This window comes from Rhinopithecus roxellana, chromosome 20 (genome assembly GCF_007565055.1).
Source record: "Rhinopithecus roxellana isolate Shanxi Qingling chromosome 20, ASM756505v1, whole genome shotgun sequence".
NCBI classification, from domain to species: domain Eukaryota; kingdom Metazoa; phylum Chordata; class Mammalia; order Primates; family Cercopithecidae; genus Rhinopithecus; species Rhinopithecus roxellana.
In genome coordinates this window covers 43,768,377-43,795,978 of record NC_044568.1, presented here as the reverse complement: position 1 = coordinate 43,795,978, position 27,602 = coordinate 43,768,377, and positions in this window count along the sequence as shown.

The following is a 27,602-nucleotide window of genomic DNA, read 5'->3' as shown; positions in this document are numbered from 1 at the left end:
CAAATTGTTCCAAGATGGGAAGGGTGGAACCATGTGTGATGAAGTCACATATCAGAAAGCAATCTCTCAGAAAGCTTCTCCCTAGTTTTTATGTGTGGATACGTCCTTTTTCACCATGGGCCCCTATGGGCTCCGAAATATCATTTTGCAGAATCCACGACAACAGTGTTAGCAAACTGTTCCAAGAAGGGAAGTGTGGAACCTTGTGTGATGAAGTCACACATCAGAAAGCAATCTCTCAGAAAGCTTCTCTCTAGTTATTATGTGAGGATACTTCTTTTTTCACCATGGGCCCCTATTGGCTCCCAAATATCACTTTGCATTTCCCACGAAAACAGTGTTAGCAAATTGCTTCCTGAGGTCTAAGTTGTAAGTCAGTGAGATGAACTCACTGATCAGAAAGAAGTTTCTCAGAAAGCATCTTTCACGTTTTAAACTGATGAAATTTCCTTTATCATCGTAGGCCTCAATGCGATCCAAAGAAGCCTTCTCAGGTTCCTCAAAGACAGTGTTAATGGACTGCTCCATGTAACATAACTGTAACTCTGTGAGATGAATTCACACATCAAAAAGAAGTTTCTAAGAAAGCTTCTTTCAAGTTTTCGTCTGAGGATATTTCCTTTGTCACCATAAGCTTCATTGCGCTAGGAAGCATCTAAATGCAGATTTCCAGAAAACTGTGTAAACAAAGTGATCACTGAAGAGAATCATGAAATTCTGTGAGTTGCATTCACACATGGCAATGCAGTTTCTCAGAAGATTTCTTTCCACTTTTAATCTGCGAGTATTTCCGTTTTCAACATAGTCCTCAGTGAGCTCCCAAATATCACTTTGCAGAATCCACGACAACAGTGTTAGCAAACTGTTCCAAGAAGGGAAGGGTGGAACTCTGTGTGATGAAGTCACACATTAGAAAGCAATCTCTTAGAAAGCTTCTCTCTCGTTATTATGTGACGATATCTCCTTTTTCACCATGGGCCCCTATGGGCTCCTAAATATCACTTTGCTGTCGGCACGAAGAGAGTTTTAGCACACTGCTTCCTGAGGTCTAAGTTGTAAGTCTGTGAGTTGAACTCACTGATCAGATAGAAGTTTCTCACAAAGCTTCTTTCACATTTTGAGCTGATAAAATTTCCTTTATCAGCGTAGGCCTCAATGTGATCCAAAGAAGCCTTTCTCAGGTTCTTCAAAGAGAGTGTTAACGGACTGCTCCAGGAAACATAAGTGTAACTCTATGAGATGAATTCACACATCCAAAAGAAGTTTCTAAGAAAACTTCTTTCCCGTTTTCGTCTGAGGATATTTCCTTTGTCACCGTAAGTTTCATTGCGCTATGAAGTATCTAATTGCAGATTTCCAGAAAACTGTGTAAACCAACTGATCACTGAAGAGAAACGTGTAACTCTGTGGATTGCATTCACACATGGCAATGCAGTTTCTCAGAAGGCTTCTTTCCACTTTTAATCTGAGGATATTTCCTTTTTACCATAGCCCTCAATGAGATCCCAAATATCACTTTGCAGAATGCACGACAACAGTGTTAGCAAACTGCTCCATGAACGGAAGGGTGGAACTCTGTGTGATGAAGTCACACATCAGAAAGCAGTCTCTCAGAATTCAAACATGGCAATTCTCTCTAGTTATTATGTGAGGATATTTCCTTTTTTACCTTGGGCCCCTATGGGCTCCCAAATATCACTTTGCAGTTTCCACGAAAGAGTGTTAGCAAACTGCTTCCTGAGGTCTAAGTTGTAAGTCTGTGAGATGAACTCACTAATCAGAAAGAAGTTTCTCAGGAAGCTTCTTTCACGTTTTGAAGTGATGAAAATTCCTTTATCAGTGTAGGCCTCAACACGAAGCAAAGAAGCCCTTCTCAGGTTCCTCAAAGACAGTGTTAATGGACTGCTCCACGAAACATAAGTGTAACTGTGAGATGAATTCACACATCACCAAGAAGTTTCTAAGAAAGCTTCTTTCTAGTTTTCATCTGAGGATATTTCCTTTGTCACCATAAGCTTCTTTGCGCTATGAAGTATCTAATTGCAGATTTCCAGAAAACTGTGTTAACAAACTGATCACTGAAGAGAAACGTGTAACTCTGTGAGTTGCATTCACACATGGCAATGCAGCTTCTCAGAAGGCTTCTTTCCAGTTTTAATCTGACGATATTTCCTTTTTCACCATAGCCCTCCATTAGGTACCAAATATTACTTTGAAGAATTCACAACAGTGTTAGCAAAGTGTTCCAAGAAGGGAAGGGTGGAACTCAGTGAGATGAAGTCACATATACTAAAGCAATCTCTCAGAAAGTTTCTCTCTAGTTTTTATGTGAGGATACTTCCTTTTTCAACATGGGCTCCTATGGGCTCCCAAATATCAATTTGCAGAATCCACGTCAACAGTGTTAGCAAACTGTTCTAAGAAGGGAAGTGTGGAACGCTGTGTAATGAAGTGACACATCAGAAAGCAATCTCTCATAAACCTCCTCTATAGTTATTATGAGAGGTTATTTCTTTTTTTACCTTGGGCCCCTATGGGCTCCCAAATATTACTTTGCTGTTTCCAAGAAAAGAGTGTTAGCAAACTGCTTCTTGATGTCTAATTTGTACGTCGGTGAGATGAACTCACTGATCAGAAAGAAGATTCTCAGAAATCGTCTTTCACATTTTGAACTGATGAAATTTTCTTTATCTGCATAGGCCTCAATGCGATCCAAAGAAGCCCTTCTCAGGTTCCTCAAAGACAGTGTTAATGGACTGCTCCACGCAACATAAGTGTAACTCTGTGAGATGAATTCTCACATCACCAAGAACTTTCTAAGAAAGCTTCTTTCTAGTTTTCATCTGAGGATATTTCCTTTGTTACCGAAAGGTTCATTGCGATTCGAAGTATCTAATGCAGATTTCCAGAAAACTGTGTTAACAAACTGATCACTGAAAAGAAACGTGTAACTCTGTGAGCTTCATTCACACATGGCAATGCAGTTTCTCAGAAGGCTACTTTCCAGTTTTAATCTGAGATTATTTCCTGTTTAACCGTAGCCCTCAGTGAGCTCCCAAATATCACTTTGCAGAATCCATGACAACAGTGTTAGCAAACTGTTCCAAGAATTGAAGGGTGGAATTCTGTGTGATGAAGTCACACATCAGAAAGCAATCTCTCAGATAGCTTCTCTCTCGTTATTATGTGAGGATATTTCCTTATTCACCATACGCCCCTAAGGGCTCCCAATTATCACTTTGCAGTTTCCACGAAAAGAGTGTTAACAAACCGCTTCCTGAGGTCTAAGTTGTAACTCTGTGAGATGAACTCACTGATCAGAAAGAAGTTTCACAAAAGCATCTTTCACGTTTTGAACTGATGAAATTTCCTTTATCAGCGTAGGCGTCAGTGCGATCCAAAGAAGCCCCTCTCAGGTTCCTCAAGACAGTGTTAATGGGGAGGTCCACGAAACATAAGTGTAACTCTGTGAGATGAATTCAAACATCACCAAGAAATTTCTAAGAAAGCTTCTTTCTAGTGTTCATCTGATGATATTTCCTTTGTCACTGTAAGCTTCATTGCGCTATGAAGTATCTAATTGCAGATTTCCAGAAAACTGTGTTAACAAACGGATCACTGAAGAGAAACGTGTAACACTGTGAGATGCATACACACATGGCAATGCAGCTTCTCAGAAGGCTTCTTTCCAGTTTTAATCTGAGGATATTTCCATTTTCATCTTAGCCCTCAATGAGCTCCGAAATATCACTTTGCATAATCCACGACAACAGGGTTAGCAAACTGTTCCAAGAAGGGAAGGGTGGAACTCTGTGTGATGAAGTCACGCATCGGAAAGCAATGTCTCAGAAAGCTTCACTCTAGTTATTATGTGAGGATACTTCCTTTTTCACCATGGGCCCCTATGGGCTCCCAACTATCACTTTGCAGAATCCACGACAACAGTGTTAGCAAACTGTTCCACGAAGGGAAGGGTCTAACTCTGTGTGTTGAAGACACACATCAGAACGCAATCTCTCAGAAAGCTTCTCTCTAGTTATTATGTGAAGATATTTCCTTTTTCAAAATGGGCCCCAGGGGCTCCCAAATATCACTTTGAGGTTTCCACGAAAAGAGTGTTAGCAAATGGCTTCATGAGCTCTATGTTGTATGTCTGTGACATGAACTCACTGATCAGGAAGAAGGTTCTCAGGAAGCTTCTTTCACTTTTTAAACTGATGAAATTTCCTTTATCAGCGTAGGCCTCAATGGGATCCAAAGAAGCCCTCTTCAAGTTCCTCAAAGACAGTGTTAATGGACTGCTCCACGAAACATAAGTGTTACTCTGTGAGATGAATTCACACATCAGCAAGAAGTTTCTTAGAAAGCTTCTTTCTAATTTTCATCTGAGGATATTTCCTTTGTCACCGTAAGCCTCATTGCGCTATGAGCTATCTAATTGCAGATTTCCAGAAAACTGTGTTAACAAACTGATCACTGAAGAGAAACGTGTAACTCTGTGAGTTGCATTCAAACATGGCAATTCAGTTTCTCAGAAGGCTTCTTTCCAGTTTTAATCTGAGGATATTTCCTTTTGCATCATAGCCCTCAATGAGCTCCCAAATATCACTTTGCAGAATCCGTGACAACAGTGATAGCAAACTGCTCCAAGAAGAGAAGGGTTCAACTCTGTGTGATGACGTCAAATATCCGAAAGCAATCCCTCAGAAAGCTTCTCTCTAGTTTTTATGTGAGGATACTTCCCATTTCACCCTCGGATCCAAAGGACTCCCAAATATCACTCTGCAGAATTCACGATAACAGTGTTTGGAAACTGTTCCAAGAAGGGAAGGGTGGGACTCTCTGTGATGAAGTCACACATCAGAAAGCAATCTCTCAGAAAGCTTCTCTCTAGTTGTAATTTGAGGATACTTCTTTTTTCACCATGGGCCCCTATGGGATCCTAAATATCACTTTGCAGAATCCACGACAACAGTGTTTGCAACCTGTTCCAAGAAGGGAAGGGTGGGACTCTGTGTGATGAAGTCACACATCAGAAAGCAATCTCTCAGAAAGCTTCTCTCTGGTTATTATGTGAGGATATTCACTGATCACTGATCCTTTTTCACCATGGGCCCCTATGGGCTCCCAAATATCACTTTGCAGAATGCACGACAACAGTGTTAGCAAACTGTTCCAAGAAGGGAAGGGTGGAACTCTGTGTGATGAAGTCGCACATCAGAAACCAATCTCTCAGACAGCTTCTCTCTAGTCATTTTGTGAGGATACTTCCTTTTTCACCATCGGCCCCATGTGCTCCAAAATATCACTTTGCAGAATCCACGACAACCGTGTTAGCAAACTGTTCAAAAAGGGAAGGTTGGAACTCTGTGTGATGAAGTCACACATCAGAAAGCAATCTCTCAGAAAGCTTCTCTCTAGTTATTATGTGAGGATATTTCCTTTTTCACCATGGGCCCCAATGGGTCCCAAATATCACTTTCCAGTTTCCAAGGAAAGAGTGTTAGCAAACTGCTTCCTGAGGTCTAATGTGTAAGTCTGTGAGATGAACTCACTGATCAGAAAGAAGTTTCTCAGAAAGCTTCTTTAACGTTTTGAACTGATGAAGTTTCGTTTATCATGGGAGGCCTCAATGCAATCCAAATAAGCCTTTCTCAGGGTCCTCAAAGACAGTGTTAATTGACTGCTCAACGAAACATAAGTGTAACGTGGTGAGATGAATTCACACATCACTAAGAAGTTTCTAAGAAAGCTTCTTTCTAGTTTTCATCTGAGGACAGTTCCTTTGTCACCGTAAGCTTCATTGCGCTGTGAAGTATCTCATTATAGATTTCCAGAACACAGTGTTAACAAACTGATCACTGAAGAGAAACGTGTAACTCTGTCAGTTGCATTGACACATGGTAACGCAGTTTCTCAGAGGGCTCTTTCCAGTTTTAATCTGAGGATATTTCCTTTTTTGCCATAGCCCTCAATGAGCTCCCAAATATCACTTTCCAGAATCCACGACAACAGTGTTAGCAAACTGTTCCAAGAAGGGAAGGGTGGAACTCTGTGTGATGAACTCACACAACGGAAAGGAATCTCTCAGAAAGCTTCTCTCTAGTTTTTATGTGAGGATACTTCCTTTTTCACCATGGGCCCCTATGGGCTCCCGAATATCACTTTGCAGAATCCACGACAACACTGTTAGCAAGCTGTTCCAAGAAGGGAAGGGTGGAAAATCTGTGAGATGAACTCACACATCGGAAAGGAATCTCTCAGAAAGCTTCTCTCAAGTTATTATGTGAGGATACTTCCTTTTTCACCATTGGCCCCTGAGGGCTCCCAAATATCACTTTGCAGAATCCACGACAACAGTGTTAGCAAACTGTTCCAAGAATCGTAGGGTGGAATTCTGTGTGATGAAGTCACACATCAGAAAGCAATCTCTCAGAAAGATACTCTCCAGTTATTAAGTGAGGATTCTTCCTTTTTCACCATGGGCCCCTAAGGGCTCCCAAATATCACTTTGCAGTTTCCACGAAAAGAGTGTTAGAAAACTGCCTCCTGAGATCTAAGTTATAATTCTTTGAGATGATCTCACTGATCAGAAAGAAGATTCTCAGAAAGCTTCTGTCACGTTTTGAACTAATGAAATTTCCTTTATCAGCATAGGCCTCAATGCGATCCAAAGAAGCCCTTCTCAGGTTCCTCAAAGACAGTGTTAATGGACTGCCCCACGAAACATAAGTGTAACTCTGAGAGATGAATTCACACATCACCAAGAAGTTTCTACGAAAGCTTCTTTCTAGTTATCGTCTGAGGATATTTCCTTTTTACCCGTAAGCTTCTTTGCGCTATGAAGTATCTAAATGCAGATTTAAAGAAAACGGTGTTAACAAAATGATCACTGAAGAGAAACGTGTAACTCTGTGAGATGCATTCACATATGGCACTGCAGTTTCTCAGAAGGCTTCTTTCCAGTTTTAATCTGAGGATATTTCCTTTTTCACCATAGCCCTCAATGAGCTCCAAAATATCCGTTTGCGAATCCCCGACAACAGTGATAGCAAACCGTTCCAAGGAGGGAAGTGAGGAACCGTGTGTGATGAAGTCACATATCAGAAAGCAATCTCTCAGGAAGCTTCTCTCAAGTTTTTATGTGAGGATACTTCCATGTTCACCATGCGCCCCTATGGGCTCCCAAATATCACTTTGAAGAATACAGGACAACAGTGTTAGCAAACTGTTCCAGGAATGGAAGGGGGGAACTCTGTGTGATGAAGTCACACATCAGAAAGCAATCTCTCAGAAAGCTTCTCTCTAGTTTTTATGTGAGGATACATCCTTTTTCACCATGGGCCCCTATGGGCTCCCAAATATCACTTTGCAGAATCCACAACAACAGTGTTAGCAAACTGTCCCAAGAAGGGAAGGGTGGAACTCTGTGTGATGAATTCACACATGAGAAAGCAATATCTCAGAGAGCTTCTATCTAGTTATTATGTGAGGATATTTCCTTTTTCACCTCGGGCCCCTATGGGCTCCCAAATATCACTTTGCAGTTTCCACGAAAAGAGTGTTAGCAAACTGTTTAATGAGGTGTAAGTTGTAAGTCTGTGAGACGAACTCACTGATTAGAAAGAAGTTTCTCAGAAAGCTTCTTTCACGTTTTGAACTGATGAAATTTCCTTTATCAGCGTAGGCCTCAATGCGATCGAAAGAAGCACTTCTCATTTTCCTCAAGGACAGTGTTAATGGACTGCTCCACGAAACATAAGTGTAACGCTGTGAGATGAATTCACACATCAACAAGAAGTTTCTCAGAAAGCTTCTTCCTCGTTTTCATCTGAGGATATTTCCTTTGTCACCGTAAGCTTCATTGCACTATGAAGTATCTAATTGCAGATTTCCAGAAAACTGTGTTAACAAACTGATCACTGAAGAGAAACATGTAACTCTGTGAGTTGCATTCACACATGGCAATGCAGTTTATCAGAAGGCTTCTTTCCAGTTTTAATATGAGGATATTTCCTTTTTCACCATAGCCCTCAATGAGCTCCCAAATATTACTTTGCAGAATCCATGTCAACAGTGTTAGGAAACTGTTACAAAAAGGGTAGGGTGGAACTATATGTGATGAAGTCACACATCGGAATGCAAGCTCACAGAAAGGTTCAGTCTAGTTTTTATGTGAGGAAACTTCCTTTTTCACCCTGAGCCCCTAAGGGCTCCCAAATATCACTCTGCAGAATCCACGACAACAGTGTTAGCAAACTGTTCCAAGAAGGGAATGGTGAATTTCTGTGTGATGAAGTCACACACCAGAAAGCAATCTCTCAGAAAGCTTCTCTCTAGTTTTATGTGAGGATACTACCTTTTTCACCATGGGCCCCTATGGGCTCCCAAATATCACTCTGCAGAATCCACGACAAAAGTGTTAGCAAACTGTTCCAAGAAGGGAAGGGTGGAACTCTGTGTAATGAAGTCACACATCAGAAAGCAATCTCTCAGAAAGCTCCTCACTACTTATTATGTGAGGATATTTCCTTTTTCACCATGGGGAAGCCTATGGGTACCCAAATATCACTTTCCAGTTTGCATGAAAAGATTGTTAGCAAACTGCTTCCTGAGGTCTAAGTAGTAAGTGTGTGAGATGAACTCACTGATCAGAAAGAAGCTTCTCAGAAAGCTTGTTTCAAGTTTTGAACTGATGGAATTTCCTTTATCAGCGTAGGCCTCAATGCGATCCGCAGAAGCCCTTGTCAGGTTCCTCACAGAGAGTGTTAATGGACTGTTCCACATAACATAACGGTAACTCTGTGAGATGAATTCACACATCACCAAGAAGATTCTTCCAAAGCTTTTTCTAGTTTTCATCTGAGTATATTTCCTTTGTCACCTTAAGCTTCATTGCGCTATGAAGTATCTCATTGCAGATTTCCAGAAAACTGTGTTGACAAACCGATCACTGAAGAGAAACGTGTAACTCTGTGAGTTGCATTCACACATCCAATGAAGTTTCTCAGAAGGCTTTTTTCCAGTTTTAATCTGAGGATAGTTCCTTTTTCGCCATAGCCCTCAATGAGCTCCCATATATCACTTTGCAGAATCCACGACAACAGTGTTAGCAAACTGTTCCAAGAAGAGAAGGGTGGAACTCGGTGTGATGAAGTCACACATCAGAAAACAATCTCTCAGAAACTCCTCTCTGGTTTTTATGTGAGGATCCTTACTTTTTCACCATTGGCCCCTATGGGCTCCCAAATATCACTTTGCAGAATCTACGACAACAGTGTTAGCAAACTGTTCCAAGAATGGAAGGGAGGAACTCTGTGGGATGAAGTCACATATCAGAAAGCAGTCTCTCAGACAGCTGCTCTCTAGTTATTATGTGAGGATATTTCCTTTTTCACCATGGGCCCCTATGGGCTCCCAAATATCACATTGCAGTTTCCACGAAAAGAGTGTTAGCAAACTGCTTCTTGAGGTCTAAGTTGTAAGTCTGTGAGATGAACTCACTGACGAGAAAGAAGTTTCTCAGAAATATTCTTTCACGTTTTGAACTGATGACAATTCCTTTATCAGCGTAGTCCTCAATGTGATCCAAAGAAGCCCTTCAGAGTTTCCTCAAAGACAGTGTTAATGGACTGCTCCAAGAAACATAAGTGTAACTCTGTGACATGAATTCACACATCACCTAGAAGTTTCTAGAAATCTTCCTTGTAGTTTTCACCTCAGGATATTTCCTTTGTCACCGTAAGCTATATTGCGCTATGAAGTATCTAATTGCAGATTTCCAGAAAACTGTGTTAACAAACTGATCACTGAAGAGAAATGTGTAACTCTGTGAGTTGCATTCACACATGGCAATGCAGTTTCTCAGAAGGCTTCTTTCCAGTTTTAATCTGAGGATACTTCCATTTGCACCATAGCCCTCATTGAGCTCTCAAATATCACTTTGCAGAATCCTCGACAACAGTGTTAGCAAACTGTTCCAAGTAGGGAAGGGTGGAACTCTGTATGATGAAGTCACATATCAGAAAGCAATCTGTCAGAACGCTTCTCTCTAGTTCTTATATGAGGATACTTCTTTTTTCATCATGGGCCCCCATGGGCTCCCACATATCACTTCGCAGAATCCACGACAACAGTGTTAGCAAGCTGTTCCAAGAAGGGAAGGGTGGAACTCTGTGTGATGAATTCACACATCAGAAAGCAATCTCTCAGAAAGCTTCTCTCTAGTTATTATGTGAGGATATTTCCTTTTTCAAGCTGGGCCCCTATCGGCTCCCAAATATCACTTTGCAGAATGCACGAAAACAGTGTGAGCAAACTGTTCCAAGAAGGGAAGTGTGGTACTCTGTGTGATGAAGTCACACATCAGAAAGGAATCTCTCAGAAAGCTTCTCTTTAGTTATTATGTGTGGATATTTCCTTTTCCATTATTTGCCCCTATGGGTTCAAAAATACCACTTTGCAGTTTCCATGAAAAGAGTGTTAGCAAACTGCTTCCTGAGGTCTAAGTTGTAAGTCTGTGAGATGAACTCACTGACCAGAAAGGAGTTTCTCAGAAAGCTTCTTTCACGTTTTGAACTGAAGAAATTTCCTTTATCAGCGTAGGCCTCAAGGCGATCCAAAGAATCCCTTCTCGGGTTCCTCAAATATAGTGTCAATGCACTGCTCCACGAAACATAAGTGAAACTCTGTGAGATGAATTCACACATCACCAAGAAGTTTCTAAGAAAGCTTCTTTCTAGTTTTCCTCTGAGGATATTTCCTTTGTCACCGTAAGTTTCATTGGGCTATGAAGTATCTAATTGCAGATTTCCAGAAAACTGTGTTAACAAACTGATCACTGAAAAGAAACGTGTAACTCGGTGAGTTGCATTGACACATGGCAATGCAGTTTCTCAGACGGCTTCTTTCCAGTTTTAATCTGAGGATATTTTCTTTTTCAGCATAGCCCCCAATAAGCGCCCAAATATCACTTTGCAGAATCCACGAAAACAGTGTCAGCAAACTGTTCCATGAAGGGAAGCGTGGAATTCTGTGTGATGAAGTCACTTATCAGAGAGCAATCTCTCACAAAGCTTCTCTCTGGTTTTTATGTGAGGATACTTCCTTTTTCACCATGGGCCCCTATGGGCTCTCAAATATCACTTTGCAGAAACCACGAAAACAGTGTTAGCAAACTGTTCCAAGAAGGGAAGGGTGGAACTCTGTCAGATGAAGTCACACATCAGAAAGCAATCTCTCAGAAAGCTTCATTCTAGTTCTTATTTGAGGATACTGGCTTTTTCACCCTGGGCCCCTATGGGATCCGAAATATAACTTTGCAGAATCCACGACAACAGTGTTAGCAACCTGTTCCAAGAAGGGAAGGGTGGAACTCTGTGTGATGAAGTCACATATCAGAAAGCAATCTCTCAGAATGTTTCTCTCTAGTTCTTATGTGAGGATACTTGCTTTTTCACCATGGGCCCCTATGGGCTCCCAAATATCACTTTGCAGTTTCCACGAAAAGAGTGTTAGCAAACTGTTTCCTGAGGCCAAAGTTGTAAGTCTGTGAGAAGAACTCACTGATCAGAAAGAAGTTGCTCAGAAAGCTTCTTTCACGTTTTGAACTGTTGAAATTTCCTTTATCAGCGTCGGCCTCAATGCGATCCAAAGAAGCCTTTCTTAGGGTCCTCAAAGACAGTGTAAATGGACTGCTCCACGAAACATAAGTGTAACTCTGTGAGATGCATTCACACTTCACCAAGAAGTTTCTAAGAAATCTTCTTTCTAGTTTTCATTTGAGGATATTTCCTTTGTCACCATAAGCTTCATTGCTCTATGAAGTATCTAAGTGTAGATTTCCAGAAAACTGTGTTACCAAACTGATCACTGAAGAGAAAAGTTTGACTCTGTGAGTTGCATTCACACATGGCAATGCAGTTCCTGAGAAGGCTTCTTTCCAGCTTTAATCTGAGGATATTTCCTTTTCCACCATAGCCCTCAATGAGCTCCCAAATGTCACTTTGCAGAATCCATGACAACAGTTTTAGCAAACTATTCCAAGAAGGGAAGGGTGGAACTCTGTGTGATGAAGTCACATATCAGAAAGCAATCTCTCAGAAAGCTTCTCTGTAGTTTTTATGTGAGGATACTTCCTTTTTCAGTATGGGCCCCTATGGGCTCCAGAATATCACTTTGCAGAATCCACCACAACACTGTTAGCAAACTGTTCCAGAAGGCAAGGGTGGAGCTCTGTGTGATGAAGTCACATATCAGAAAGCAATCTCTCAGAAAGCTTCTCCCTAGTTCTTATGTGAGGATACTTGCGTTTACACCATGGGCCCTACGGGATCCCAAATATCACTTTGCAGAATCCACGACAACAGTGTTAGCAAACTGTTCCAAGAAGGGAAGGGTGGAACTCAGTGTGATGAAGTCACATATCGGAAAGCAATCTCTCAGAAAGTTTCTCTCTATTTCTTATGTGATGTTATTTCTTTTTCACCATGGGCCCCTATGGGCTCCCAAATAACACTTTGCAGAATCCACGACAACAGTGTTAGCAAACTGTTCCAAGAAGGGAAGTGTGGAACTCTGGGTGATGAAGTCACAAATCAGAAAGCAATCTCTCAGAAAGCTTCTCTCTAGTTATACTGTGAGTATATTTCCTTATTCACCATGGGCCCTATGGGCTCCCAAATGTCACTTTCCAGATTGCACCTAAAGAGTGCTAGCAAACTGCTTCCTGAAGTCTAGGTTAGAAGTCTGTGAGATGAAATCACAGATAAGAAAGAAGTTTCTCAGAAAGCTTCCTTCACGTTTTGAACTGATGAAATTCCCTTTATCAGCGTAGGCCTCAATGCGATCCAAGGAAGCCCTTCTCAGGTTCCTCAAAGACAGTGTTAATGGGCTGCTCCACGAAACATAAGTGTAACTCTGTGAGATGAATTCACACATCATCAAGAAGATTCTCAGAAAGCTTCTTTCTAGTTTTCATCTGAGGATATTTCCTTTTTCACCGTAAGCTTCATTAGGCTATGAAGTATCTAATTGCAGATTCCCAGAAAACTGTGTTAACAAACTGATCGCTGAAGAGAAACGTGTAACTCTGTGAGGTGCATTCACACATGGCAATGCAGTTTCTCAGAAGGCTTCTTTCCAGTTTTAATCTGAGGATATTTCCTTTTTCACCTTAGCCCTCAATAGGCTCCCAAATATCACTTTGCAGAATCCACGAAAACAGTGTTAGCAAACTGTTCCAAGAAGGGAAGGGTGGAACTCTGTGTGATGAAATCACACATCAGAAAGCAATCTCTCAGAAAGCTTCTCTCTAGTTATTATGTGAGGATATTTCCTTTTTCACGATGGGCCCTTATGGGCTCCCAAATATCACTTTGCAGTTTCCATGAAAAGAGTGTTAGTAAACTGTTTTCTGAGGTCTAAGTTGTAAGTCTGTGAGACGAACTCACTGATCAGAAAGAAGTTTCTCAGAAAGCTTCTTTCACGTTTTGAACTTATGAAATTTCCTTTATCAGCGTAGGCCTCAATGCGATCCAAAGAAGCCCTTCTCAGGTTCCTCAAAGACAGTGTCAATGGACTGCTCCAATAAACATAAGTGTAACTCTGTGAGATGAATTCACACATCACCAAGAAGTTTCTAAGAAACCTTCTTTCTAGTTTTCATCTGAGGATATTTCCTTTGTCAACGTAAGCTTCATTGCGGTACGAGCAATCTAATTGCAGGATTCCAGAAACTGTGTTAACAAACTGATCTGTGAAGAGAAATGTGTAAATCTGTGAGTTGCATTCAGACATGGCAATGCAGTTTCTCAGAAGGCTTCTTTCCTGTTTTAATCTGAGGACGTTTCCTTTTCACCATAGCCCTCAATGAGCACCCAAATGTCACTTTGCAGAATCCACGACAACAGTGTTAGAAAACTGTTCCAAGAAGGGAAGGGTGGAACTCCGTGTGATGAAGTCACACATCAGATAGCTATCTCTCAGAAAGCTTCTCTCTATTTTTTATGTGAGGATACTTCCTTTTTCACCATGGGCCCTTATGGGCTCCTAAATGTCACTTTGCAGTATCCAGGACAACAGTGTTAGCAAGCTGTTCCAAGAAGGGAAGGGTGGAAAATCTGTGGGATAAAATCACACATCAGAAAGCAATCTCTTAGAAAGCTTCTCTCTAGTTATTATGTGAGGATATTTCCTTTTTCACCATGGGCCCCAAAGGGCTCCCAAATATCACTTTGCAGTTTCCACGAAACGAGTGTTAGCAAACTGCTTCCTGAGGTCTAAGTTGTAAGTCTGTGAGATGAACTCACCGATCAGAAAGAAGTTTCTCCGAACACTTCTTTCACGGTTTGAACTGATGACATTTCCTTTATCAACGTAGGCCTCAATGCGATCCAAAGAAGCCCTTCTCGGTTTCCTCAAAGACAGTGTTAACGGACTGCTCCACGTTACGTAAGTGTATCTCTGTGAGATGAATTCACTCATCACTAAGAAGTTTCTAGGAAAGCTTCTTTCTAATTTTCATCTGAGGACAGTTCCTTTGTCACTGTAAGCTTCATTGCGCTATGAAGTATCTAATTACAGATTTCCAGAAAACTGTGTTAACAAACTGATCACTGAAGAGAAACGTGTAACTCTGTGAGTTGCATTCACACATGGCAATGCAGTTTCTCAGAAGGCTTCTTTCCAGTTTTAATCTGAGGATATTTCCTTTTTCACCATAGCTCTCAATGAGCTCCCATATATCACTTTGCAGAATCCACGACAACAGGGTTAGCAAACTCTTTCAAGAAGGGAAGGGTGGAACTCTGTGTGATGAAGTCACACATCAGAAAGCAATATCTCAGAAAGCTTCTGTCTAGTATTTATGTGAGGATACTTCCTTTCTCACCATGGGCCTCTATGGCCTCCCAATTATCACTTTGCAGAATCCACGAAAATAGTGTTAGCAAACTGCCTCCTGAGGTCTAAGGTGTAAGTCTGTGAGATGAACTCACTGTTCAGAAAGGGGTTTCTTGGAAAGTTTCTTTTACGTTTTGAACTGATGAAATTACCTTTATCAGCGAAGGCCTCAATGCGATCCAAAGAAGCCCTTCTCATGTTCCTCAAAGACATTGTTAATGGACTGCTAAACGAAACATAAGTGTAACTCTGTGAGATGAATTTTCACATCACCAAGAAGTTTCTCAGAAAGGTTCTTTCTAGTTTTCATCTGAGGATTTTTCGTTTGTCACCGTAAGCTTCATTGGGCTATGAAGTATCTAATTGCAGATTTCCAGAAAACTGTGTTAAAAAACTGATCACTGAAGAGAAACGTGTAATTCTATGAGTTGCATTCATACATGACAATGCATTTTCTCAAAAGGCTTCTTTCCAGTTTTAATCTGAGGATATTTCCTTTTTCACCACAGCCCTCAATGAGCTTCCAAATATCACTTTCCAGAATCCACGACAAAAGTGTTAGCAAACTGTTCCAAGAAGGGAAGGGTGGAACTCTGTATGATGAGTTCACACATCAGATAGCAATCTCTCAGAAAGCTTCTCTCTATTTCTTATGTGTGGATACCTCCTTTTTCACCATGGGCCCTTATGGGCTCCCAAATGTCACTTTGCAGAATCCACGACAACAGTGTTAGCAAGCTGTTCCAAGAAGGGAAGGGTGGAAAATCTGTGGGAAGAAGTCACACATCAGAAAGCAATCTCTCAGAAAGCTTCTCTCTAGTTATTATGTGAGGATATTTCCTTTTTCACCATGGGCCCCTATGGGGTCCCAAATATCACTTTGCAGTTTCCACGAAACGAGTGTTACCAAACTGCTTCCTGAGGTCTAAGTTGTAAGTCTGTGAGATGAACTCACTGTTCAGAAAGGAGTTTCTCGGAAAGTTTCTTTCACGTTTTGAACTGAATAAATTTCCTTTATCAGCGTAGGCCTCAATGCGATCCAAAGAAGCCCTTCTCAGGTTCCTCAGACAGTGTAAATGGACTCCTAAACGAAACACAAGTGTAACTCTTTGAGATGAAATCACACATCACCAAGAAGTTTCTAAGAAAGCTTCTTTCTAGTTTTCCTCTGAGGATATGTCCTTTTTCACCGTAAGCTTCATTACGCTACGAAATATCTAATTGCAGATTTCCATAAAACTGTGTTAACAAACGGATCACTGAAGAGAAACATGTAACTGTGTGAGATGCATTCACAGAAGACAATGCAGCTTCTCAGAAGGCTTCTTTCCAGTTTTAATCGGAGGATATTTCCTTTTTCACCATAGCCCTCAATCAGCTCCCAAATATCACTTTGCAGTGTCCACGACAACAGTCTTAGCAAACTGTTCCAAGAAGGGAAGTGTGGAACTTTGTGTGATGAAGTAACACTTCAGAAAGCAATCTCTCAGAAAGCTTCTCTCTAGTTATTATGTGAGGATATTTCCTCTTTCACCATTGGCCCCTGTGGGCTCCCAAATGTCACTTTGCGGTTTCCACGAAAACAGTGTTAGCAAACTGCTTACTGAGGTCTAAGTTGTAAGTCTGTGAGATGAACTCACTGATCAGAAAGAAGTTTCTGAGAAAGCTTTTTTCATGTTTTGAACTCATGAAATTTCCTTTATCAGCGTCGGCCTCAATACGATCTAAAGAAGCCCTTCTCAGGTTCCTCAAAGACAGTGTTAATGGACTGCTCCACGAAACATAAGTGTAACTCTGTGAGATGAATTCAAACATCACCAAGAAGTTTCTCAGAAATCTTCTTTCTAGTTTTCATCTGAGGATATCTCCTTTGTCACCGTAAGCTTCATTGCGCTATGAAGTATCTAATTGCAGATATCCAGAAAACTGTGTTACCAAACTGATCACTGAAGAGAAACGTGTAACTCTGTGAGTTGCATTCACACATGGCAATGCAGTTTCTCAGAAGGCTTCCTTCCAGTTTTAAACTGAGGATGTTTCCTTTTTCACCATAGCCCTCAAGGAGCTCCATATATCACTTTGCAGAATCCACGATAACAGTGTTAGCAAACTTTTCCAAAAAGGGAAGTATGGAACTCTGTGTGATGAAGTCACCTATCAGAAAGCAATCTCTCAGAAAGCTTCTGTCTACTTTTTATGTGAGGACACTTCCGTTTTCACTCTGGGTCCCTATGGGCTCCCAAATATCACTTTGCAGGATCCACGACAACAGTGTTAGCAAACTGTTCCAAGGAGGGAAGGGTGGAACTCTGTGTGATGAAGTCACACACCCTAAAGCAATCTCTCAGAAAGCTTCTCTCTAGTTATTATGTGAGGATATTTCCGTTTTCACCATAGGTCCCTATGGGCTCCCAAATATCACTTTACAGTTTCCTCGAAAAGAGTGTTAGCAAAGTGCTTCCTGAGGTCTAAGTTGTAAGTCTGTGAGATGAACTCACTGTTCAGAAAGGAGTTTCTCGGAAAGTTTCTTTCACATTTTGAACTGATGAAATTTCCTTTATCAGCGTAGGCCTCAATGCGATCCAAAAAAGCCCTTCTCAGGTTTCTCAAAGACATTGTTAATGGATTGCTCCATGAAACATAAGTGTAACTCTGTGAGATGAATTCTCACATCACCAAGAAGTTTCTCAGGAAGCTTCTTTCTAGTTTTCATCTGAGGATATTTCCTTTGTCACCGTAACTTCATTGCGCTATGAAGTATCTAATTGCAGATTTCCAGAAAACTGTGATGAAAAACTGACCACTGAAGAGAAACGTGTAACTCTATGAGTTGCATTCATACATGGCAATGCATTTTCTCAAAAGGCTTCTCTCCAGTTTTAATCTGAGGATATTTCCTTTTTCACCATAGGCCTCAATGAGCTCCCAAATGTCACTTTCCAGAATCCACGACAACAGTGTTAGCAAACTGTTCCAGGAAGGGAAGGGTGGAACTCTGTGTGATGAAGTCACATATTTGAAAGCAATCTCTCAGAAAGCTTCTCTCTAGTTATTATGTGAGGATAGTTCCTTTTTCACCATTGGCCCCTAAGGGCTCCCAAATATCACTTTGCAGAATCCACGGCAAGAGTGTTAGCAAACTCTTCCAAGAATGGTAGGGTGGAATTCTGTGTGATGAAGTCACACATCAGAAAGCAATCTCTCAGAAAGCATCTCTCTAGTTATTATGTGAGGATATTCACTGATCACTGATCCTTTTTCACCATGGGCCCCTATGGGCACCCAGATATCACTTTGCAGATTTCATGACAACAGTGTTAGCAAACTCTTCCCAGAAGGGAAGGGTGGAACTCTGTGTGATGAAGTCACACATCAGAAAGCAACCTCTCAGAAAGCTTCTCTCTAGTTATTAGGTCAGGATTCTTCCTTTTTCACCATGGGCCCCTAAGGGCTCCCAAATATCACTTTGCAGTTTCCACGAAAAGAGTGTTAGAAAAGTGCCTCCTGAGATCTAATTTATAAGCCTTTGAGATGATCTCACTGATGAGAATGAAGTTTCTCAGAAAGCTTCTTTCACGTTTTGAACTAAGGAAATTTCCTTTATCAGCGTAGGCCACAATGCGAACCAAAGAAGCCCTTCTCAGGTTCCTCAAAGACAGTGTTAATGGACTGCTCCATGAAACATAAGTGTAACTCTGAGAGATGAATTCACACATCTCCAAGAAGTTTCTACGAAAGCTTCTTTCGGGTTTTCGTCTGAGGATATTTCCTTTGTCCCCGTAAGCTTCTTTGCACTATGAAGTATCTAATTGCAGATTTAAAGGAAACTGTGTGAACAAACTGATCACTGAAGAGAAACGTGTAATTCTGTGAGATGCATTCACATATGGCAATGCAGTTTCTCAGAAGGCTTCTTTCCAGTTTTAATCTGAGGATATTTCCTTTTTCACTGTAGCCCACATGAGCTCCCAAATATCAATTTGCAGAATCCACGACAACAGTGTTAGCAAACTGTTCCAAGAATGGAAGGGTGGAACTCTGTGTGATGAAGTCACACATCAGAAAGCAATCTCTCAGAAAGCTTCTCTCTAGTTATTATGTGAGGATATTTCCTTTTTCACCTAGGGCCCCTATGGCCTCCCAAATATCACTTTGCAGTTTCCACGAAAAGAGTTAAGCAAACTGTTCCATGAGGTGTAAATTGTAAGTCTGTGAGACGAACTCACTGATCAGAAAGAAGTTTCTCAGAAAGTTTCTTTCACGTTTTGAACTGATGAAATTTCCTTTATCAGGGTAGGGCTCAATGCGATCCAAAGAAGCCTTTCTCAGGTTCCTCAAAGACGGTGTTAAAGGACTGCTCCATGAAACATAAGTGTAACTCTGTGAGGTGAATTCACACATCACCAAGAATTTTCTACGAAAGCTTCTTTCTAGTTTTCATCTGCGGATATTTCCTTTGTCACCATAAGCTTCATTGCGCTATGAGTTATCTAACTGCAGATTTCCAGAAACTGTTTTAACAAACTGATCACTGAAGAGAAACGTGTAACTCTGTCAGTTGCATTCAGACATGCAATGCAGTTTCTCAGAAGGCATCTGTCCAGTTTTAATCTGAGGATATTTCCTTTTTCACCATACCCCTCAATGAGCTCCCAAATATCACTTTGCAGAATCCACGACAAAACTGTTATCAAACTGTTTCAAGAAGGGAAGGGTGGAACTCTGTGTGATGAAGTCACACATCAGTAAGGGAACTCTCAGATAGCTTCTCTCTAGTTATTATGTGAGGATACTTCCTTTTCCATATGGGCCCTTATGGGCTCCCAAATATCACCTTGCTGAATCCGCGACAACAGTGTTAGCAAACTCTTCCAAGAAGGGAAGGGAGGAACTCTGTGTGATGAAGTCACGCATCAGAAAGCAATCTCTCAGAAAGCTTCTTTCTAGTTTTTATGTGAGGATACTTCCTTTTAAACTCTGGGCCCCTGTTGGCCCCCAATTATCACTTTGCAGAATCCACGACAACAGTGTTAGCAAACTGTTCCAAGAAGGGAAGGGTGGAACTCTGCGTTATGAAGTCACATATCAGAAAGCAATCTCTCAGCAAGCTTCCCTCTAGTTATTATGTGAAGATATTTCCTTTTTCACAATGGGCCCCAAGGGGCTCCCAAATATCACTTTGCAGTTTCCACGAAAAGAGTGTTAGCAAAGTGCTTCCTGACGTCTAAGGTGTAAGTCTGTGAGATGAACTCACTGATCAGGAAGAAGTTTCTCAGAAAGTTTCTTTCACGTATTGAACAGATGAAATTACCTTTATCAGCGTAGGCCTCAATGCGATCCAAAGAAGCCCTTCCAGTTTCCTCAAACACAGTGTTAAAGGACTGCTCCACGAAACATAAGTGTAACTCTCTGAGATGAATTCACACATCACCAAGAAGTTCTTAAGAAGCTTCTTTCTAGTTCTCATCTGAGGATATATCCTTTGTCACCGTTATCTTCACTGCGCTACGTAGTATCTAACCGCAGGTTTCCAGAAACTGTGTTAACAAACTGATGTGTGAAGAGAAACGTGTAACTCTGTGAGTTGCATTCAGACATCGCAATGCAGTTTTTCAGAAGGCTTCTTTCCTGTTTTAATCTGAGGATATTTCCTTTTCACCATAGCCCTCAATGAGCTCCCAAATATCACTTTGCAGTATCCACGACAACAGTGTAAGCAAATTGTTCCAAGAAGGGAAGGGTGGAACTCTGTGTGATGAAGTCACACATCAGAAAACAAACTCTCAGAAAGCTTCTCTCTAGTTTTTATGTGAGGATACTTCTTTTTTCACCATGGGCCCCTATGGGCTCCAAATATCACTTTGCAGAATCCACGTCAGCAGTGTTAGCAAACTGTTCCAAGAAGGGAAGGGTGGAACTCTGTGTGATGAAGTCACTCATCAGAAAGCAATCTCTCAGAAAGCTTCTCTGTAGTTATTATGTGAGAATATTCCTTTTTCACCATGGGCCCCTATCGGCTCCCAAATATCACTTTGCAATATCCACGAAAAGAGTGTTAGCAAACTGCTTCCTGAGGTCTAAGATGTAAGTCTGTGAGATGAACTCACTGATCAGAAAGAAGTTTCTCAGAAAGCTTCTTTCACGTTTTGAACTGATGAAATTTCCTTCATCAGCATAGGCCTCAATGAGATCCAAAGAAGCCTTTCTCAGGTTCCTCAAAGACAGTGTTAATGGACTGCTCCACGAAACATAAGTGTAATTGTGTGAGATGAATTCACACATCACCAAGAATTTTCTAAGAAAGCTTCTTTCTAGTTTACATATGAGGATATTTCCTTTGTCACCGTAAGCTTCAGTGCACTACGAAGTATCTAATTGCAGATTTCCAGAAACTGTGTTAACAAACTGATCACTGAAGAGAAACGTGTAACTCTGTGAGTTACATTCACATATGGCAATGCAGTTTCTCAGAAGGCTTCTTTCCAGTTTTAATCTGAGTATGTTTCCTTTTTCACCATAGCCCTCAATGAGCTCCCAAATATTACTTTGCAGAATCCATGACAACGGTGTTATTAAACTGTTCCAAGAAGGGAAGGGTGGAACTCTGTGTGATGAAGTCACACTTCAGAAAGCAATCTCTCAGAAAGCTTCTCTCTAGTTCTTATGTGAGGATACTTCCTTTTTCACTATGAGCCCCTATGGGCTCCCAAATATCATTTTGCAGAATCCATAACAGTGTTAGCAAACTGTTCCAAGAAGGGAAGGGTGGAACTCGGTGTGATTAAGTCACGTATTGGGAAGCAATCTCTCAGAAATCTTCTATCTAGTTATTATGTGAGGATACTTCTTTTTTCACCATGGGCCCCTTAGTGCTCCTAAATATCACTTTGGAGAATCCACGAAAACACTGTTAGCAAACTATTCCAAGAAGGGAAGGGTGGAACTCTGTGTGATGAAGTCACATATCTGAGAGCAATCTCTCAGAGAGCTTCTCCCTAGTTATTATGTGAGGATATTTCCTATGTCACCACGGGCCCCTATCGGCTCCCAAATATCACTTTGCTGTTTCCACGAAAAGAGTGTTAGCAAACTGCTTCCTGAGGTCTAAGTTGTAAGTGTGTGAGATGAAATCACTGATCAGAAAGAAGTTTCTCAGAAAGCTTCTTTCACGTTTTGAACTGATGAAATTTCCTTTATCAGCGTAGGCCTCAATGTGATCCACAGAATCCCGTCTCAGGTTCCTCAAAGACAGTTTTAATGGACTGCTGCACGAAACATAAGTGTAACTCTCTGAGATGAATTCACACATCACCAAGAAGTTTCTAAGAAAGCTTCTTTCTAGTTTTCATCTGAGGATATTTCCTTTGTCACCGTAAGCTTCCTTGCGCTATGAAGTATCTAATTGCAGATTTCAAGAAAACTGTGTTAACAAACTGATCACTGAAGAGAAACGTGTAACTCTCTGAGTTGAATTCACACATTGCAATGCAGTTTCTCAGAAGGCTTCTTTCCAGTTTTAATCTGAGGATATTTCCTTTCTCAACACAGCCCTCAATGAGCTCTGAAATATCAGTTTGCAGAATCCACGACAACAGTGTTAGTAAACTGTTCCAAGAAGGGAAGGGTGGAACGGTGTGTGATGAAGTCACACATCAGAAAGCAATCCCTCAGAAAGCTTCTCTCTAGTTATTATGTGAGATACTTCTTTTTTGTACATGGGCCCGTATGGGTTCCCAAATATCACTTTGCAGAATCCACGACAACAGTGTTAGCAAACTGTTTCAAGAAGGGAAGGGTGGAACTCTGTGTGATGAAGTCACACATCAGAAAGCAATCTCTCAGAAAGCTTCTCTATAGTTATTATTTGAGGATATTTCCTTTTTCACCATGGGACCCTGTGGGCTCCCAAATATCACTTTGCAGTTTCCCCGAAAAGAGGGTTAGCAACCTGCTTCCTGAGGTCTAAGGTGTAAGTCTGTGAGATGAACTGAGTGATCAAAAACAAGTTTCTCAGAAAGCTTCTTTCACGTTTTGAACTGATGAAATTTCCTTTACCAGCTTAGGCCTCAATGCGATCCAAAGAAGCCCTTCTCAGGTTCCTCAAAGACAGTGTTAGTGGACTGCTCCACGAAACATAATTGTAAGTCTGTGAGATGAATTCACACATCACCAGGAAGTTTCTATGAAAGCTTCTCTCTAGTTTCCATGTGAGGATATTTCCTTTGTCACCATAAGCTTCACTGCGCTATGAAGTATCTAATTGCAGATTTCCAGAAAACTGTGTTAACAAACTGATCACGGAAGAGAAACGTGTAACTCTGTGAGTTGCATTCACACACGGCAATGCAGTTTCTCAGAAGGCTTCTTTCTAGTTTTAATCTGGGAATATTTCCTTTTTCACCATAGCCCTCAATGAGCTCCTATATATCACTTTGCAGAATCCACGACAACAGTGTTTGCAAATGGTCCAAGAACGGAAGTGTGGAACTCTGTGTGATGAAGTCAAACTTCAGAAGGTAATCTCTCAGAAAGCTTCCCTCTAGTTATTATGTGAGATTATGTCTTTTTTCAACATGGGACCCTATGGGCTCCCAAATATGAGTTTGCACTTTCCACGAAAAGAGGGTTAGGAAACTGCTTCCTGAGGTCTAAGTTGTAAGTTTGTGAGATGAACTCACTGATCAGATAGAAGTTTCTGAGAATGCTTCTTTCACTTTTTGAACTGATGAAATTTCCTTTATCAGCGTAGGGTCAATGTGATCCAAAGAAGCACTTTTGAGGTTCCTCAAAGACAGTGTAATGGACTGCTCCACGAAACATAAGTGTAACTCTGTGAGATGAATTCACACATCCCCAAGAAGTTTCTAAGAAAGCTTCTTTCTAATTTTCATCTGAGGATATTTCCTTTCTCACCGTAAGCTTCATTACGCTAGGAAGTATCTAATTACAGATTTCCAGAAAACTGTGTTAACAAAGTGATAACTGAACAGAAACGTGTAACTCTGTGACATGCATTCACACATGGCAATGCAGTTTCACAGAAGGCTTCTTTCCAGTTTTAATTTGAGGATATTTCCTTTTTCACCATAGCCCTCAATGATCTCCCAAATATCACTTTTCAGAATCCACGACAACAGTGTTAGCAAACTGTTCCAAGATGAGAAGGGTGGAACTCTGTGTGATGTAGTCACACATCAGAAAGCAATCTCTCAGAAAGATTCTCTCTAGTTATTATGTGAGGATACTTCCTTTTTCACCCTGGGCCACTATGGGCTCCCAAATATCACTTTGCAGAATCCACGACAACAGTGTTAGCAAACTGTTGCAGAAAGGGATAGGGGGAACACTGTGTGATGAAGTGACACATCAGAAAGCAATCTCTCAGAAAGCTTCTCTGTAGTTATTATGAGAGGATAATTCCTTTTTCACCATGCTCCCCTATGGGCTGCAAATATCACTTTCCAGTTTACACGAAAAGAGTGTTAGCAAACTGCTTCCTGAGGTCTACATAGTAAATCTGTGAGGTGAACTCACTGATCAGAAAGAAGTTTCTCAGAAAGCTTCTTTCACGTTTTGAACTGATGAAATTTCCTTTATCAGCGTCGGCCTCAATACGATCTAAAGAAGCCCTTCTCAGGTGCATCAAAGACAGTGTTAATGGACTGCTCCACGAAACATAAGTGTAACTCTGTGAGATGAATTCACACATTGCCAAGAAGTTTCTAGGAAAGCTTCTTTCTAGTTTTCATCTGAGTATATTTCCTTTGTCACCGTAAGCTTCATTGCGCTATGAAGTATCTAATTGCAGATTTCCATAAAACTGTGTTAAAAAACTGATCACTGAAGAGAAACGTTTAACTGTGTCCATTGCTTTCACACATGGCAATGTAATTTCTCAGAAGACTTCTTTCAGTTTTAACCTGAAGATATTTCCTTTTTCATCATAGCCCTCAATGAGCTCCCAAATATCACTTTTCAGAATCCACGACAACAGTGTTAGCAAACTGTTCCAAGAAGGGAAAGGTGGAACCCTGTGTGATGAAGTCACACATCAGAAAGCAATCCCTCAGGAAGCTTCTCTCTAGTTTTTATGTGAGGATAATTCCTTTTTCACAATGGGCCCCTATGGGCTCCCAAATATAACTTTGCAGTTTCCACGAAAAGAGTGTTAGCAAACTGCTTCCTGAGGTGTAAGTTGTAACTCAGCGAGATGAACTCACTGATCAAAAAGAAGTTTCTCAGAAAGCTTCTTTCACCTTTTGAACTTATGAAATTCCTTTTTCAGCGTAGGCCTCAATGCGATCCAAAGAAGCCCTTCTCAGGTTCCTGAAAGACAGTGTTAATGGACTGCTCCACGAAACATAAGTGTAAATCTGTGAGATGAATTCACACATCACAAAGAAGTTTCTAGTAAAGCTTCTTTCTAGTATTCATCTGAGGATATTTCCTTTGTCACTATAAGCTTCATTATGCTATGAAGTATCTCATTGCAGATTTCCAGAAAACTGTGTTAACAAACTTACCACGGAAGAAAACGTGTAACTCTGTCAGTTGCATTCACACATGGCAATTCAGTTTCTCAGAATTCTTCTTTCCAGTTTTCATCTGAGGATATTTCCTTTTTCACCATAGGCCTCAATGAGCTCCCAAATATCACTTTCCAGAATCCACGACAACAGTGTTAGCAAACTGTTCCAAGAAGGGAAGGGTGGAACTCTGTGTGATGAAGTCACACATTGGAAAGGAATCTCTCAGAAAGTTTCTCTCTAGTTATTATGTGAGGATACTTCCTTTTTCACCATTGCCACCTATGGGCTCCCAAATATCACTTTGCAGCATCCAAGACAACAGTGTTAGCAAACTATTCCAAGAAGGGAAGAGTGGAACTGTGTGTGATGGAATCACACATCAGAAAGCAATGTCTCAGAAAGCTTCTCTCTAATTATTATGTGAGGATATTTCCTTTTTCACCATGGGACCCTACGGGCGCCCAAATATCACTTTGCAGTTTCCGCGAAAAGAGTGTTAGCAAACTGCTTCCTTAGGTCTAAGTTGTTAGTCTGTGAGATGAACTCATTGATCAGAAAGAAGTTTCTCAGAAAGCTTCTTTCACGTTTTGAACGGATGAAATTTCCATTATCAGTGTAGGCCTCAATGCGATCCAAAGAAACCCTTCTCAGGATCCGCAAAGACAGTGTTAATTGACTACTCCACTAAAAGTAAGTGTAACTCTGTGAGATGAATTCACACATCACCAAAAATTTTCTAGGAGAGATTCTTTCCAGTTTTCATCTGAGGATATTTCCTTTGTCACCGTAAGCTTCATTGCGCTATGAAGAATCTAATTGCAGATTTCCAGAAAACTGTGTTACCAACCTGATCACTGAAGAGAAACGTGTAAATCTGCGTGTTGCATTCACAAATGGCAATGCAGTTTCTCAGAATTCTTCTTTCCAGTTTTAATATGAAGATATTTCCTTTTTCACCGTAGGCCTCAATGAGCTCCCAAATATCCCTTTGCAGAATCCACGACAACAGTGTTAGCAAACTGTTCCAAGAAGGTAAGGGTGGGACTCTGTGTGATGAAGACACATATCCTAAAGCAATTTCTCAGAAACCTTCTCTCTAGTTATTATGTGCGGATGCTTCCTTTTTAACTTTGGGCCACTATGGGCTCCCAAATATCACTTTGCAGAATCCACGACAACAGTGTTAGCAACTGTTCCAAGAAGGTAAGGGTGGAAGTCTGTGTGATGAAGACACATATCCTAAAGCAATTTCTCAGAAAGCTTCTCTCTAGTTACTATGTGCGGGTGCTTCCTTTTTAACCTTGGGCCACTATGGGCTCCCAAATATCACTTTGTAGAATCCAAGACAACAGTGTTAGCAAACTGTTCCAAGAAGGGAAGGGTTGAGCTCTGTGTGATGAAGTCACACATCAGAAAGCAATCTCTCAGAAAGCTTCTCTCTAATTATTATGTGAGGATACTTCCGTTTTCACCATGGGCCCCTATGGGCTCCCAAATATCACTTTGCAGAATCCACGAAAACAACGTTAGCAAACTGTTCCAAGAAGGGAAGATTGGAACTCTGTGTGATGAAGTCACACATCGGAAAGCAATCTCTCAGAGAGCTTCTCTCTAGTTATTATGTGAGGATACTTCCTTTTTCACCATGGGCCCCTATTGGCTCCCAAATATCACTTTGCAGAATCCACGACAACAGTGTTAGCAACTGTTCCAAGAAGGGAAGGTTGGAACTCTGTGTGATGAAGTCACACATCAGAAAGCAATCTCTCAGAAGGCTTCTCTCTAGTTATTATGTAAGTATACTTCCTATTTCATCATTGCCCCCTATTGGCTCCCAAATATCACGTTGCAGTTTCCACGAAAATAGTGTTCGCACACTGCTTCCTGAGGTCTAAGTTGTAAGTCTGTTTAATGAACTCACTGTTCAGGAAGTAGTTTCTCCGAAAGTTTCTTTCACGTTTTGAACTGATGAATTTTCCTTTAGCAGTGTAGGCCTCAGTGCGATACAAAGAAGCCCTTCTCAGATTTCTCAAAGACAGTGTAAATGGACTGTTCCACGAAACATAATTGTAACTCTGTGAGATGATTTCACACATCACCAAGAAGTTTCTCAGAAAGCTTATTTCTAGTTTTCATCTGAGGATATTTCCTTTTTCAACGTAAGATTCATTG